Source organism: Lissotriton vulgaris, chromosome 9 (assembly GCF_964263255.1).
Source record: "Lissotriton vulgaris chromosome 9, aLisVul1.2, whole genome shotgun sequence".
Taxonomy (NCBI): Eukaryota; Metazoa; Chordata; class Amphibia; order Caudata; family Salamandridae; genus Lissotriton; species Lissotriton vulgaris.
Window position 1 is genome coordinate 675633386 of NC_141697.1, and position 12022 is coordinate 675645407.

Below are 12022 nucleotides of genomic sequence, written 5' to 3' on the forward strand. Positions count from 1 at the left end.
CCGGGTTGTAGTCGATGTCCGGGGCCCTCTGGCAGAGGCTGCAGTACAGATGCTACCTGCTAATGAATAGAACGGAGATCTTTAGCCAGGGCATACAGTTAATCGATCAACATAGGATATTCTATATCAGAAAAGGATCGTGGTCTGGGCACTTCCCATATATTAGCGGGCCGGCCGAATGTTATCTCCTAAGGAGAGAGACCAGAGCGAGAATGCGGGGTAACCCGTATTGACATGAGGGCCAAGGGCAAGGTGTCAGGCCATTTCAACCCTGTGCTTTCCTGAATCTTAGCCATTTTAAGTTTTAAAATCCCGTTGTATTTTTCCACGAGCCCTGCTGATTGTGGATGTCGGGCCGCGTGGAATTTTTGCTTTATTTGCAGGCCATCACAAATATGCTTAACAAGGGCCCCATGGAAGTGTCCCCCATTGTCTGACCAGATCAAACGGGGCAAACCATATCATGGTATAAACTCTTTGAGAAGGGCCTTTGCGGTGGCCAGAGCAGTATTCTCCTTGGTAGGGTAGGCCTCAACCCATTTGCTAAAAGCGCAAACTACTACAAAAACGTACTTCAAATTGGTAACACACTCCATGTGGATATAATCCATCTGGAGTACTTCAAAAGGTAACGTTGGAGGTGCAAAGTTCCCACTCAGGACATTTTCTCCCTTCCCCGGATTGTGTTGCAAACAGACCATGCAGTATTGGACTAACCGGACAGCTGTCCTTTGTATGTTAGGGTTATTCCATACTGGGTCCAGGAGTCCACAAATACCTTTGGCTCCTACGTGGGCAGGGCCGTGGGCCAGAGTTACAACGGCCTGCATGAATGCATTGGGTAGCAACCACCTCTGTTTTTCTGTCAGCTCAACCCAACAATTGTTCTCGTCCAGTCTCCCTACTTCCTTTTCCCACTTCTCTAATTCCGCAGGGGTGGCTTCCTTCTGTAATTCTCTCACGCTTTCCATAGTATTATCAAACAATTCAGATTCTTCCACCCATCTTGCGGAGGACATCACAAACATAGCTGACATTGGGTATTGAGATGTCTGTTTGGCCACCTGATCTGCAAAAGCATTCCCTTCCCCCACTTCATCCACTATTGCCTTGTGTGCACTGCATTTGATTATGGCTAATTTCTTGGGCAGAGTGAGGGCATCCAACAATCGTAATACCAGGGGGCCGTTCTGTATTTTCTGGCCATGGGAAGTAAGGAAACCCCGCTCCCTCCACAGCCGCCCAAAACTATGGGCCACACCGAAGGCGTATTGGCTGTCTGTATAGATGTTAACTTCGAGATCTTCACTCAATTCACAGGCTCGTAGTAAAACCACTAGTTCAGCAGCTTGGGCTGACCGGTGGGGTACTCGAAATGTTTAGACTACTGTCTTCAAAGTCGTAATTGCATATGCAGCTGTTGTTGTTCCATCTGCTAATTTATTAAGACAGGACCCATCCATATATAACTCCCCCTGAGGGTCAGATAGAGGAATGTCGGTAAGGTCAATTCTTCCTTTTGTTTCTTCTTCGGTACGGTAGATGCAATCATGTGTATCATTGGTAGTTTCACTCGGAGGGAGTGGTTACAGTGTAGCTGGATTTAGTGTTGCACATCGTGTGATCGTGATGTGTGGGGCAAACAGTGCCAATTCATACCCAGTGAGGGGTGCGCTTGTGAGATGCTGTGTTTTTGTTTTATTTAGCAATGTGTCCACAGCATGCAGCACCATCACTGTCAGATTGGAATTTAGAATGAGTCCTTCCGACTGCCGGATGGCCACCTCAACAGCTGCTGTGGCCCTCAGACAGCTAGGAAGAGCTCTGGCGACATTATCCAATGTAGCTGACAAATAAGCGCAAGGTCTTTGATTACCACCAAATTCGTGCGTTAACACAGAGAGTGAGCAACCGTCGACCTCATGCATGTATAGTACAAAAGGTTTACGGTAGTCAGGAGTGCCCAAGACAGGAGCAGAACATAAAGCAGTTTTTAAAGAGTCAAAAGAGTGCTGACATTCATCCGTCCAGGGGAGGGGTTCATGCACGTCCTTAGTAGTCAGATGCAACAAAGGTTTAGCGAGAAGAGAAAAATTAGGTATCCATTGGCGACAGTAAGAAGTGATGATAAGAAAAGCACGAACTTCGCGCTGAGTGCAAGGAACAGACATATTAGAGATGGTAGTAATACGTTCAGGGGTTAGTCGCCTACCCTCCTTCGACAGTAGATGACCTAGGTAGGTTACCTCCTGTCGACAGTATTGGAACTTAGACAAGGATACCTTATTACCCTTTGCTGCCAAATGATGTAATAATTTAACAGTGGCAGCCTTGCAGCCTTCTTATGTGTCTGAAGCTATTAACAGGTCATCCACATATTGCAACAGCACGTTGCCTTCTGGCAAGGCCAGGTCGTCCAATAGAGCCTTAAGGGCTTGGCTATAGATGCTCGGACTTTCAGTATAGCCTTGAGGTGCGCGACAGAAGCGGAAGCTTCGGCCAGATAACGAGAATCCGAAGATCTGCCTGCTATCGGGATGGATAGGGATACTGAAGAAAGCATTCTTCAGGTCTATGACTGAAAAATACTGGGCAGTTGGTGGAATCATCGTGAGGATAGTGGTGATGTCCGTTACCACAGGATACTGTGGCACAACAATTTTATTAACGGCTCTGAGATCAATCACAAAACGGTAAGCATCACCATGCCCCTGTGTACCGGAGTCAGAATTCTTTTTCAAAATCGGGCGAATTGGGCTATTACAAATATTGGCAGCAGTTTCTTCCACTACCCCTTTGTCAATGAGATCTTGAATAATGGACAGCAGAGCCCGTTCACCGGCTGGTGCAATTTTATACTGTGGGATGAGTGGTAATTTCGCGCCATTCTTCAACGTAATATGAACCGGTGGGATATCCAACTTACCCACGTCCGCATCCCCAGTTGCCCATAAGGCAGCAGGTATGCCGTCAAACTCGGGGGGAAGATGTTCGTTTTTAGCAAAACATTGTTTCATGCAGTCAGTGTGGGGTTGTATCGTTAAATAAACCCCATCAGGGGAGCAATGTATTTTGGCATTCAACTTTTTTAGCATATCCAAGCCCAGAAGATTCTCCCCACAATGCGAAGTTAGTAGAAAAGGTGATTCAACAGTGGAGGGACCGATCGTAAAGGGGAGGGGTTTGGAGATGGGACTGACAACTGGGACTCCCGAGAATCCCACGGAAACATTATTTTGCCTGGACAGAGCTGCCCCTGGAACCAATGATAGTGCAACTGAACTATTCATTGCTCCTGTGTCAATTAGGAAATTCTCAGAAGTCCCCATCAATTCCCCTTTTACATAAGGTCCCTGTTGATTGACTGGGATCGACACTTGGCCCTACTCTGTCCCTGGCTGTCCTATGCGTGGACATACGCATCCTGATCCTCAAATGCGTAATCATCATGATAATATTGCCTGCCTTGGTGACCATCGAAATGATTTTGTGCAGACTTGCCTGATCCTTCCTCTCTTCGCATATCACTCCGATCGGAGCCGCCTCGTCCTCGTCCCCGCCCTCCGACTGTGCCGTTCTGGGCAAGCTACAACGGACACTGCGCTTTCCAATGTCCTTCCTCTTTACAATATGAACATTGGTTTATCCCTATCATCGGAGCCTGGCCCGTGCCTCGGCCTGCGCCCGCCCCTCTGGACAGGGGGCCCTCTGGCTCCTCTCCCCCCTCCTTGTCCTCAGACAACTTGCTGAAGCAGCACCCGAGTTTTGAGGTCTTTGGCCTTTTTCTCTACTTTATCCTTACTTTCATTTTCTCTATGTTCGTAGTACTGAGCCATACTCAAGATCAAGGAAGGGGTGGAGGTAGTCCAGGTACTTTCTGCAGCCTGTAACCGCGCAGAAATTTCCGGGGCCAAGTTCGTTACAAATCTGTTCACAAACAACCTAATTTCACCCTCCGTGGCTAAATCTTGCCCACTAAAGTCTATGAAGACTCCTTTGAATCTAGTGAAGAAGTCGGATACACTTTCATCCTTTTTCTGCCTACAAGCTGTCAGTTTATCCCAGTCAACTTTTCGCGGAGGTATCAAGGTGTGCATATATGCTATTATTTTTGCCGGCAAAGAAGTTATTTCATTCCTAGGCTTATCCCCTGGTTTACGATCTCGGTCCCAACCTCTCAATTCTTCCCGGGTCCCCCCTAGTTCAGCATGATCAGTGTCGTGGACCTGCCGCCATATATCAACGGGAACTAGTAACCCAAAGAATAACTCAACATCTGCCAGGGTCATTACGGCAGAGGCCGCAGCCTCGGTCAGTTCCTTGTAGTAGGCGGTGGGATTCTTATGGGGGTCAGGTAGTTGGGATTTCAGAGCAAGAACTTTGCTTCTTTTCCACGGAGTGTACACCCATTGCTCCTGGAACCGGGCATCTACCCGAGCCTGTGTTACTTGGTTGGCAGCATCGCATGCTTCTGGAATTTCGGTATGGTAAATAGGGTGTACCTCTCACATGGGATGTTGGGAAGTCCAATTGGGACTCTTTAAAAACATCCTGCCTCGATACTTGACCAATGTGTCGACGTTTTTATATACCTCCTGTAGATCCATGTTGAATTTATGGGTCCAATCTCGGATGTTATATAGTGTCTGAGGAGCACTTCCATCTCGGAAGCTTACTTCCCAAGCTCCTATGAGGAAATTAGACATTTGGTACAGTGCGTGTTGCTGCATCACCGGCTCTAAATCCCTAAGAGTTCTCCATATGTCGGCTACAGTATATACATTGTTCCGCATCCATTGGGCGGCCTGATCTGCTAATGCTTCCTTTTCGCCATACTCCTCAGATGCTCTAGTGAACAGTTGCTTACCGTCCAATCCTCCCGGTCCCCCTTTTGGTGTCTTTCCCGATTCTCCGGGCATTGTGCCGGCTGACTGGGAAGTCCATACGGGTCTCGGGACACTTAACAGTGCATGGGGTGATTCCAGGGCATGCCTGGGGTCAGGGACGAGGGTGGCCAGGTCTCTCACTGAGGTAGGTGGGGCACTGATATTCCCCAGAAAGGTGAGAGACCTGCGTTCCTCCGGTAGGAAGGCTTGGGGCGCAGTCACCACTTGGAGGGGTACCGCAGGATATATGCCCTGTGGAGCATACGGTGGGGGAGGTCTTTTATCTAACAAATCCTCTATTTCATCCTCTGTCTCATTCCGTGTTACATAAGTCTTATCCACCTGCAACCTAAACTGTCTATCCGCGTACTCAATATTTTTCTCGGTCTTATTTTTGTCGTGTGCAATGGCTTTTTGGTTTACAGTCTGCCCTTGCTGTATTTTCAGAAGTTTCTCAGACCGAATGCTTCTCCTCTTTGCCTCTTTCTGCCATTTGTTAAGGGTGTCAAACATAGCCTGTCTACTGCGCTTTGCAAAGAGACGTTCTTGCAAATGCTGAATCTTTTTCTCGTCAAAAGACCAAGTTTTCAGCCACTGTAATTCCACATTATCTTTGGTGTATTTTTGCCATAAGGTATTGAAAAGAAGGGGACCTATCCAGTGCTTGCAATACATATCATGGCTGGGTGTTCCTTCTGAAGGGGCTGGCTGGCTTTCGTCTAACCTCGTGCTCCCTCGGTGAACACAGCCAAAGCATAATTTACTAAAGCACGGCATTGCCTCTTTCTACCTAATTTGCGCTGAAAAGGAATCGAGAGTTATTGTTCATAACACAGAAGAATCAATGATCATTAATCATAACACTCTCATACACATGGCCATGTTTTCATTCAAAGTCACTCTTTCATCGAAAAACAAATCTTCAATTTGACATCAACAAACGGAAACACAGATATGTGCAAACAAGAGGTGGAGCCGGTCGACTCCCACCTATGGAGAACCCTTTCCAAATTTTCAAAGCTGCAAAACGTCTTCTTATAACAGTCTTGTCCTTAGACTGCCTAGAGATAGCTACACAGGTTTCTAAACCACAGACTGACCTACGGGCCATCCGACAGCATTCATGGTTCACCTCCCAAACTATTCTGGCTAAATAGGTTGGTGCAGAGGGAAAGACCATATTTGGGAGACAAAGCGCTCTTGGTTTAGCTCATCCTAGATTAGCAAGGTCGTACAGGTGACTCCCTTCTGCTAACTTCGAGAGAGTCCGCCCCGCACCCCTCCAGGAATGTGCCTATCGGGCCTCCTTCTTCTACCTATAACCTTGGCAGGCCTAACGAGCAGAGACAGCAGTTTTGCAACAGTTGGGCTATTTCTCATGGGAACGACTTCGGTGTAAGAATTGAATGGGGTCTGCTGATGTAGGGCTTCGAGCGAGGCCACAAAATGGCGTCGGTCAAGTCAAGCAAGTGTAAAACGTGCAATGCAGTGTATGTTAGAACCCTGAATTACTGCAATTCGGGTGTATGCTATTGTTTGCGTACTTGACGTGAGTAATCTAGATACATCATGCTAATTCTTGAACATCGATTGTATGCTTTACATAACCGTAAATCAATTCGGGTTCCTCAGCGCCACCGCTGGCAGGCGAGCAAGGCCATAAGTCTATAAATTGTCCCGTGCGACCTCACCTTCCTGCTATCGGTCATCTATCAAAGGCCCAGGTTGAGCACCTTGAGGCAGGGCAGCTGCGTGATGTGCTCCAAGCCGCACTTTGTGATGCGGGTGCAGCCGTACAAGTCTATCCCCATGAGCTGCGAGAGATGGTCAGCAATCAGCTCCAGCCCCTTGTCCGTGATGTGCACACACTGGCCGATGTTGAGGGTGCGCAGGCCCTGCATCTGGCGAACCATGCGATTGATGCCATTGCCGCTGATATAGCAGGAGCAGAGGGACAGCGACTTGAGCCCATCCAGCCCCTGTGCTATGTAGGCCAAATTCTGATCCCCCACCTTGTCGCAGAAGGAGACGTCGAGGCCCGACAGGCGCAGACTGCCCATCGCCAGGTGCATGACCCCCATCTCGCTGATGTGGTCGCAGGAGCGCAGGTTGAGAGCGCAGGGCCGACATGTGCGAGAGGTGCAGCAGCCCTGCGTCCGAAAATCCTCCGCAGAAGCTAAGGTTCAGCACCCGCAGCCTCTGGAAACGTGCTTGAGCGCCAAGTCGGTGAGCTTCTGGCAGTCCTGCAGGGTAAGCTGCTCCAGGCCCAGGCAGCCCTCGGCCGCACTGCGGGTAATGCTGGCCAGGTTTTTATTTTAATTTTATTTATTTTAAAAGTTTTATATAGCACTAGCTTAACCCGTAGGTATCAGAGCGCTTTACATACATCCTTGTACTCTTTCATAAAGGTCGCATAATTTGTTTTTGAGACAGCATACATTAGGATTCTAAACCAGGCTTACATGTGATCCTTGACAGAATAAAATAAATACGAGTCAAATTTATCTTAAATAACAAAATTTGAAGCGCGTAGAAATAAGCCAACCCCTAGTATTGCTGGCGCAGGACCCACTTCTTGGTACACGAAGTTGGGACCAACAGGGGGCGCTACCCATGAAAAAACACAGCGTAGCGCGCACAGTTATCTGTTATGTTATGTTATGTTATTACAATTTATAACGAGCACAGATATTCATGAGTGTCCCGGCGCGGAGCCACAGGTATGAGAGAAAAGAGGGGACCGAAAGAAAGGAGGACAGGAAGCCAAATTAGACAAACAAGTGGGTCTTCAGTTTCCTTTTAAACAGTACTGTGTCCTGAATGGAGCGAAGTTCAAGGGGAAGTGCGTTCCAGGCTGAGCTGGCCTTCACAGTAAAGGAGCTACCTCCAAGCCGCTGAAGCATGTATCGAGGAACTCGGGCCAAGCGAAGGGACTGAGAACGAAGAGCACGTGCAGGAAGATAAAAAGAGAAGCGTCTCTGCAGGTGTACAGGGCCAAGCTTATGGAGGGCACGGTGAGCCAAAACCAGAACTTTAAACCTGACTCTGTACGCCATAGGGAGCCAGTGAAGAGAACGCTGTACACTGATCCTAGACAAGATACCCAACAACAGTCTAGCCGCTGTGTTCTGCACAACCTGGAGTCGCTTTAACAAATAGGCCGGGATGCCAATGTAGAGAGCATTCGCATAGTGCAAGCAAGATAGAATCAAAGCGCAGATGACCGTCTCTTTCGCTGCTTGCGGAAGCAGTTGAAAGAAAATCCTCAGGGTTTTAAAGAGGCCAAAGCAGCAACCAGTCAGTTTATTAATGTGTGTTAATAAAGAGAGGGGCTCCTCAAACCACACCCCACATTTTTGGCAGGCTGACCCGTGGAGGATGGCAGCAATGAGTCTGGAGGCCACTAGAGTTGGTGAAAGTTAAATGGAAATTTGCCAAAGAGCAGGATCTCTGATTTTCGTTCGTTGCATTTCAGCTGGGCATCCGCCAGCCAGCTGAAGACTGGAGCGAGACAACACTGAGCAGCTGTAACATCTGTGGGCCAGTGTTGGAAACTATCCAAACAATAGCTTCGGGGAGTATCCAGCGGACAGACTTCAGACGGTACCCGGGCTCAAAATGTTGCGTATTTTGAAATAACAACTATTCTGAAATTGTATTTAAGTTAATGACGAGGATCCGCTTTAAAACACTCACATTTTGCAGTGCACATGGAAATGGCCCCTCATGTGCACAAGATCAAACAATTCAGTCAAGCGGAGAAGCCGCTGTTACACTAAGGTCCTGCCCACAATCTCAGTTTGTTCTAAAGGAGTAGCTGCGACTATCATCTGGTCTCAAACCACGCCACATACCTCTCCCTATGAAATGTAGTGGGACAGAATACTCCCCTTTACCAACACTACTTTTAAGTGAATGGGGTGCCGCCCTTGCGTGGGAATAAATCCAAAATGCAGCTGCATCATTAACCTAAAACGCTGGACTGGCACTCCTAAGTATTTATGTTTTTGAATGTATGTATTTTCCAGAGAAGTAATTACTCAATCACAACTCCCTGACCAACAAAAAGTAACGTAACGGGCGAGAGTGGATGGCCCGCCAGCACACTTTCTCCCCGCATCCTGTCAATGAACGCATCCTTTGGCTTCTCACGCAGAGCAGCATAGCAGGTGCACAAAGTCACTACTAAAGCAGCTGTGACCCGAAATCAGTGGTGGGTGTAGCTGCGCCACGCCTCACTCCCCCACACCCCAAACGAGTCGGAGGCGCCTTCCTACCTGTGATGGTCAGTATGCCGAGCATGCTTCCTCCCCGTGGTACTCCCCTCGCTTAGTGGTGGTAATCTTTCCAGAGGCACCCAATGCCAACCCTTGGTAGTGCATAGTAAGTGGTGGGTCAACCCCTCGCTCGTGCAAGCAACTTCGGGAATGGTCTGCCCTAAATGCCCCTCTAGAGTCCACTCAAGTGTTGCCCTAAGACAAGGATCCCTTGCTGCGAAGCACAAAGGTGTGTGCCAATATATGTGTGTATGAAGCCCCTACTGGTGAGGATTCCCACCCAGCCACCGTGACACAGTATCTCAGAGGTGGTATCCCTTAAAGTCTACTTTATCCGTGTCTCCCACTAACATCCGACCAAGAACACTGCTGCAAGACCTGCTTTCCTCTGTGGCTGATGAATACCAGTCCAGGACAGTAAGGCTTGATAAATTTGCCCTCTGGTGGCTACACAAGGCCACTGCCTGATCTTTAGTGTCCCTTACTTCAAGGCCAATAGGGACCAGACTAAGCATGAGCGAAAAATCCGTTCCGCTCGCGGATTTTGCGGATTTTCGTTAAATTTGCAATCCGCGAGATTCGCGAAATTCCCGCAAAATCCGCGAAAGGAACGGATTGGGTCAAAAGTTCAAGCTGACTTTTGTAACTCTTTTAGAATGGCGCCGGCAAGCTGCCAGAGCCATTCTAAAATAGTTACAAAAGTCAGCTTCAACAGGAAGCTCTAATAGATAAAGTAAAGCAGGTGCTGCTCAAATTCAGTTACACAATCATGAATCACCCCAAACTTGGGGTGATCAATGATTGTGTAACTTAATTTGACCTTCAACTGGAGCACCTGCTTTACTTTATCTATTAGTGCTTCCTGTTGAAGCTATTTCTAGCTATTTTAGAATGGCGCTGGCAGCTTGCCGGCGCCATTCTAAGTGGGGCTGAGGGCAGAAGGGCACAAAAACAAGTGGTACAGAGGGCAGATGGGCATAAAAAACGAGAGGGTGGCAGTGATTAAGCAGGCAAAAAAAAAACCTGCGAAATAGCAAAGCGCCTCGCGAACACCCGCGAACACGCAAAAATAAAAAAATCCGCAAATTTGCACGAATTCGCGAATTTTGCAGATTGCCAATTCGCAAATCCGCAAATTCGCGAATTGCCAATTCGCAAAATTCGCCCATGCTTAGACCAGACCGCATACCGACTCCAGCTCTGCTACTCTCTGGCGGGACCAGCTCATGAAGGTTTCTAAATTCAGGTTTGAAAACAGTCAAAGGAAAAACTTCAATGCACTGATATAACCTGATGCAATAAGGTGAAACGCCTTTGCATGTTAATAAAATACACTTTCTTGAATTTCAAAGGGACTTTCTGAAATTCTTAAACGTGTGTTGTAAGATGTCTTGAAGTGAAGAGCGGTGCAGGACACCTGTGCTTTTTTTATTTTTTATTTTTTACTTCAGCCGGCCTGTATATAAATAATTGCTGTTTACTTAACATCTTTATGGATGTTAGTTCTCTGCAAGGCAGGCAGCAGCCCATTGTTGCTGTTCCCTGGGGGCCGTAAGTAAAGGCCAGAAGAGCCGCAAGCCCACCCCCCGGTAGATCTTTGAATATTATTGCCCTGTAGGGACCTTTGTAGTTTAATTCTCGAGTTTAATCATCTCAAAATCTGGATTTGACGCATACATGCACAGCACGTCTTGTGCTTCAGAAGTCTGAGGGTTGAAACCCACATGCTTGGGTTTAAAGAAGTTGAGATGCTACAGAGCCTAGCATGCGGGAAAGAATTGTGTTTCAATGGCTGGAGGTTTGCACAAGCAGACTAACACGCTGACTCGAAGAGGGCTCAGAGGGTGCCAGCGTAAGGTTTTAACATTAAGAGTTGGGATACTGAGAACCAGATGGGCTGCATTTGTAACCCACCCAATGTGTGCCTGGACAGGAGATGACCGTGCGCACAACAATGACGCAGTAGACAGTTTGTTTAGTCTCTTCTCCAGCAGCTTCGTGTTGGCCCAGCAGTGCTAATGGATGACAAAGCTGGAGACCAATTCACTCCCATACAGCCGTGTCCTTCCAGAAACTGACTGCGGCCTGTAGCAGCGTCAACCCACACAGCTTCCTGTGAACGCACCCGGGGATTCTGCCAGGACCAAAGGCGCGCTCGATTTAGTTAACTTTTGGAGTCAGGCAATGAACAGTCAGCAAACACAACCCGGAGTACATAGTAAACCAGGGACCAAGTCAACCGCGTCACTTACACGCTACCCAGAGAGATTGACATTGGATGTAGACCACAAATGCACGCCGAAGGCATAAAAGTGCAACTGGAAAGCACGAGCAGCATAGCTAGAGGTACAGCGTCTTGCCAAGCGGCAGCCATCTCTGCACCCTCCGTCAGTGAACTGGCAGCAGGGAACAAACGCAGCTGGTGCTGTGTGGCATGCCAACTGTGTTTTCCTTACAGCATTAGGGCTCACCTCTTGCCAGACACCAAATGCAATTTATTCTTGATACACTGTAGGAAAATCTTGGGGCAATCACCGCTCTACAAAAACGCAAAGTCCATCTAATTAACTGGGATATCGCGACACGGATATGCTCATCCCCCATTATATCCGATACTTTGGTCTGGTTTGTCCACCGACAAAAAAACCAGACAGCAAGATCAAGAATGCAACTCACTGGGACACGAAAGCTCGGGGCAAACCATAGTGACGTTGAGCCCTAGAAACATATGTAGATGGATGGGCAGGTAAAAACAGTTGCATCTTCTACCGTTCTGCCTCAACCTGCGCTCCTGCCCACATCCAAGACGTGCCGGCATGAGCGCAGGTTGAGGCTCTTGAGGCCGCGCAGCCCCCAGGC